The sequence below is a fragment of the Medicago sativa genome, chromosome 5 (assembly GCF_051527215.1).
Source record: "Medicago sativa cultivar Bolivia chromosome 5, Bolivia_mono, whole genome shotgun sequence".
Taxonomy (NCBI): Eukaryota; Viridiplantae; Streptophyta; class Magnoliopsida; order Fabales; family Fabaceae; genus Medicago; species Medicago sativa.
In genome coordinates, this window is record NC_140753.1 from 27,426,670 (window position 1) to 27,432,337 (window position 5,668).

The window sequence follows — 5,668 nt, forward strand, 5'->3', positions numbered from 1 at the left end:
TTTCTCTTGGCAGTTGCTTTAGGATAGGATTTTGATTCGTCATAATCTCCTTTTAAGGAGGATTATAGTTGACCCTGTGCTTATTTCTTGTGTTTTCTGTATGAGTATCTAGAGTCAACAAATCATCTTTTTCTTAGATGTTATTTTTTAAGTCAGGTATGGTATCATGTGCTTAGAGATGGTTGGGGTGAGAGTTTGTTTTACCTTCAGATTTAGCAAGTATTCTTAAGATTATGTTAGACTTTGGTGGGGAAAAAAGGAGAAGTTAGATTTCTTATTAGTTTGGAAAACCATTGTGCGATCCTTGTGGAGATCCTGAATTGATCACTTCTTTTCGGGGCAGGATACGTTCGTGCTTGAATTGATATATGATTAAATTCACCTCTTGAAAATTATTTTTAGCAAAATTTTGGTCACACTTGTTCTTTCTATGAGTGAGATTATGAACCCCCTCTATGTCTACACCTATGGTGGCATGTGGTGGATTTGTCTAGGGGTTGGTTGTCTAAAGGGTATGTTCCTATTCGACATGGGTGGGATGATCCTGATAGGAGGCTAGATGGTTTTCTGATGTTGTTTATGTTTTCGCTCTTGTTTAATTGTAGGAGAGCTCCTTTGACTTTGTTATTGCTTGACTTGAGTACTTCTTGTACTCATGATTTGTATATGTTTGTACACTTGTAGAATATTTCTCCTTTTCATTTTTTTATATATTTTTTTATTTGTCATTAAAAAAATCAAATTCTCTCAAAAAAATTAAAAAAATCATATAAAAATTTATAGATAGGCTTCCATTTAAGGATAATTTTTCTTTTTTTATAAATGATCTTACAATTAAGGACACGAGTAATTGAATTTCTTTTTTCAATGTACAGTAGAAACTCTTTAATTTAATACTCGGTAAATTAATAAACTCTCTAAAATAATAAATTTGTCCGGTCCCGACTTGGGCCAATGTAAAAAATTGAAAAACTCGATAAAATAATAAGATAATAATTTTTCGGGAGATCCCTTTATAATTTTCGGTCCCAAGAAAATCATAAATTAATAATTCATAGAAACTGAAAAAAAAAATATTAAGAATACATTGAACACATTTGTTCCTCTTGTTTACATCTACTGTACTTCAAAAGTCATTATTGATTTCCAATGCATATGAACACAGTAGTTAATAATTTACGTTGAGCCCCAAGGTTCGCTACAACGTAATTCTAAGAGGCATAGACTAATTTGCCTTTTTGTTTGGCATGTACAGTATAATTACTTAAAAACTCTTTAAATTAATAATTATTAATTTATCGATAAATTAATAACTCTCTAAATTAATAAATTTCTCCGGTCCTGACATTATTAATTTATAGAGTTTTAACTCTCTAGCAAAACGTTTTCAAAGTAGGTCATACCTCGCAATGAGTAATCTAACCTAGAATAGACAATCCGAACCTTGCAGAAAGTATAAAAAGAAACGCAAAGCAACGTTGAAGAGAGAGTTGTGTTTAGAAGAAGAAGATGACTAACAAGAGGAAGAGGAGTCTTGTGATAGAGGCTTACAAGCATCGTGTTACCATCGATCCTGAATATGGTGACAAGGCTTGGAACATTCTGGAACATGCAATTCATCAGATATACAATAAGAACGCTTGTGATCTCAGTTTTGAAGACCTTTACAGGTACTTTCTCATGATTCCCATTATTTATCTTCATCTCATATTATTATGCTGTTCAGTTTTGATCATTTCCATTGGATTATTTTTTCTTAGGGTTTTTACAAATGGTCATAATTGAATAACTGTTTAATTAAGATTGGCTGAATACCTTCATATGGTTTCAAATTGATGATAAGGCCCATTACACGCATAGAACTATGTCGTGATTGTAAATCACATTAAACCCTACGCTGCAACAACCGCAAGGTAGTGAGTGAAAACCCTACATTAAGCCGCATCGAACTATGTCGTGATCACATAATTTTTCTTTCTTCTTTATATCATAGACTAATTAGAGAGTATTTTAAATGGATAGGGATATTTTAAAGTGATAGTTTTTTTTTTTTCTTTTGAGAGGAGTGGTAGAAAGATGATAATGAGATAGATATGAGATATACTGAGAAAATAGGAGATATGTGAGTTATAAGATATGTAACAAATTATAATATTTGAGTAATAAATTAAGATATGTTGTCGTACTATGGTAGTTCTCATTGAACTTTTTAGGGGGTTTTCAAATGATCAAATAGGTTCGCAATAAAGCAATTTTTCTTAAATGTTTGGAATTACTATGAAAATTGATGATGGTGACTTTGCACTTATTTTCATAATTAAGTTCTGCGAAATCAGTTACTATCGTAAGCTGCTTTCAGTTAATGCAGAGTTTACAATTATATATAGAGTGGTGATAGGCATACCACCATAGGTGGCATCCACCCCTACACACCCACACAAAATTTTGACATTTGGCAACTGGACCCTACACAAATACACTCAGCAACTGTTTCTTTCTCTCTTTTTCTTTCTTCCTTCACCCTCTCTTCTCACACAAATACACTTTAGCTCTTCCTTCACCTTCTATCTCTTCCTTCATTCTCGTCCCCACCTTTCTCTCTTCTTCACCCTTTTTCTCCTTTCCCCTCACTGAACACCACCACCGGCCACACCCAAAGCTCACCACCACCGCCGGTCCACTTCTTTTCTGGCCACCACTCACGGGAATCATTTTGAAGTTCTTGGATGTGCAAAAAATGGAACAACTCCGAGAGATATCAGGTTTATTGATTTTCAACAATATACATCTTGAAATCCTAAACATCTTATTAGTTGCTCAATTCTTTGTTTTGTATTTGTTTTGCAGGAAATAGATAAAGAAATCACTATTCCCTCTCTCTCATGAGGTCCTCCTCACTCACTCTCTATACCGCAACCGTGAGCTTCGTAAGCAGCCGCCCCTCTGTCTCCTTCACACACACGCACACTCTCTCCCTCAATCGTAAATCGAAAGCCCGATGTCGTGGCTTTCATTATCTCTGTCTCGTTACAGTCTATGTGCCTTGGATTCGCCGTCGCGTGAATCTCATCGTTGGTAACTCAATTTATTTGTCTCCAGTTGACGTTGTTTAACTATCTTCATCAATGGAATGTGTATGTGTTGCTGATTCTTTGTTGAAGGTGAACTTTGGAAAGATTGTTTTTCAATATCTTGGTTGAGGGTTTTACATTTTGGGTTTTATGTGTTTTGAAAATTGATGTCCGAAATTGGTTAACAATAAATGTAGTTTAGGAATTGAAAACACTAATAAGCACTTGTTAGCTTTGAAATTAGGTATGATGGATTTAGATGATTTTGTATTTTGTTATTTTTGACCTTCATTGAACAATAAGATTAATACAAGTTTTCAAATTTTTGTCACACATTACTGCAGATCCATTCCATCTGATGATATTGATATATTGTTGGTTTTTCTAAATCCAATCTTTGTATGATTAGGATAAATTCTAAAATCTATACATGTGATGTTGGAGGGTTGAGCTAGAATGCAAAAACAGAGTTGTGATGAAATAATAAGTGAAAAGTGGGCGATAAATCTATGTTTGTGACATGAAAATATGGTTGAAATAGAGGACTATCATTTTATGTGTATAGACTAGTTGAGGTTATAGTTTTCTTACATGTGTAGGTACAATTTTCATTGGTAGGGTGCTGTGGGTTGCAATTAGGAATTGTTTAGTCTGTTAGAGTAACATAAGCTAGCTAAATTTGTTGTGATGTTAGAGTAACATAAACTTAGATTAACATTATGTATCTCGCAGCTAATGACATCTTGGGCTGTTATTTGTGATGTTTGTCAATGACTTGTAGAAATTTTGGACAAATGCAATAGGTGAAATCTTTTAAGTTTATTGTTATTTCCTAAACGATTTATTTGATCTCAGTTATACATGTTTTGAAAGATTGATGATGCAAAGACATTTAACCTCTTGTTGTTGACAAATGAACTGAAATGGTCAAGGTTAGTGAATATGCTATGTTATATGTGATTCTTGTCATATATACAAGATTGTTTGAGTGGTGCTTGGCTAGCATATTAAAATATAAAGGATGGATATTTTTGTAGGATTTGTGTATCCCTCTTAGGAACTCAGTATTCTTCTTTAGTCTCCATAATTTGTTTATACTTTTTCTTTACATTGCTATGTAATTTTATTTACTCGGATATTTGGAAATTCAAATCCATTTCATAAGGATGAAGTTAAAATGTTAAAGTTGTCATTAAAATATGACTTATGAACTTATTGAAGCAAGTTTGGACAATGCCATAGATTTTTCATTAATATTAATTTTTGTTTGTTACAGATTGTGAAATTTGTTGAAGAAGAAAAAGGGAATTTAGCGATTCAAGCAAACCAATATGTAGAATGCGTTTGTACGAACACTGGGGATGAAGGGTGAGATGAGAAAGAAGACAGAGTAAAGTGGTGTGATCTATTTTCTAGGTTTTGATTGTGATAATCTTTTTAATTATCCATGACTATGTCAAACATGTAATATTAATGCCCATACTCGACCAATACATTATCATTTGTGCAGAAGTTTATCTTGTACAATTAAGCTTAGAGGAATAGAAAAACTCAAATGTAGTATTACTCATGCTAGAATTAGAAAAAGTGAAATTCATTCCAACCCACATTCAGTACTTATAGCATGAGTGAAAGGTGAATGATCTTCTGTTTGACAGACTTTACGCAAACTAACAAAAAATGAGTTGCAATTAACCAGTTTTTAAAAAAGGTGTAACTGTTTTATCTTGGTTTTCGGGTGTCAAACATTGATTACGTTTGAACCTTTCTAACCGGTGATATCTTATTTTTTCTTGGGAAGGGAAAAAGTAAGCAAAACCCTTGAGAATCGAGGTCCGGGAGTTGTTTTCGCTACGGGAAGGTGTTAGGCACCCATAACGACTATAGTATCCTATAGGAACCGTCTTAAATTTCTACACGCGCGCTTTATTTTTAAATGCTATTTTGAAAGATGATATTAAACCTAAAGGTATTCTAAGTGAAGAATTGGAGGGAGAAGAATGTTTTTGGATTTTTATTTTAATTGAATTGAAGGAATTTTGTTCCTTGCCTACGTACCCGTTTAAGGGATCAAATCCACGGTAGTTCTCTCTCAAAAAATGTTTTTTGTTTTTGTTGGTTGATTTTAAGTTTGAAAATTGGAGTTTGAAGAATAGAAAGAGGCCTCAAGGGCATGAGATTGGGAAATTGTGAGGTTGAATTAGTCATTTGCAAAAACAAGTCAAAGTATGATTAAAGTTTGTTGAAATTTGATTAAGAAAATGAAAAGAAAAATCAATGGGGTTTTGACCCCAAAGTTTATTGTGAAAAAGATTTGGGTGAAGTTTGTTCATATTTTTTGGAAAATGATTTTTTCTAAGTATAAATCCTAGGCATACATCTAAGCATACAATCCTAGACATACATCTAAACATGCATATTCTAGCTATATACCTAAAGTGATGTGTGTGCATCTGTCGGTGCTTGTGTCGGTGTACATCATTAGAGTCCATTGTCCTTTACATCATACCCTAGATACATTCTATGGCCTCTTTGCCAAGAAAATTAAAAGTGCACAAAGGAAAAATATTACAAAACTCCTAAGTGTTTACATTCTA

General features: G+C 33.2%; 1 long non-coding RNA gene across 1 annotated transcript; it reads left to right on the forward strand.

The window, feature by feature from the left end:
* The first annotated feature begins 2,865 nt into the window (after positions 1-2,865).
* On the forward strand, positions 2,866-4,691 carry LOC146921457 (uncharacterized). The gene is made up of 2 exons (XR_015012145.1): positions 2,866-3,075; positions 4,348-4,691. It is a non-coding gene; the product is annotated as an uncharacterized LOC146921457 (long non-coding RNA).
* The last annotated feature ends 977 nt before the right edge of the window (positions 4,692-5,668 follow it).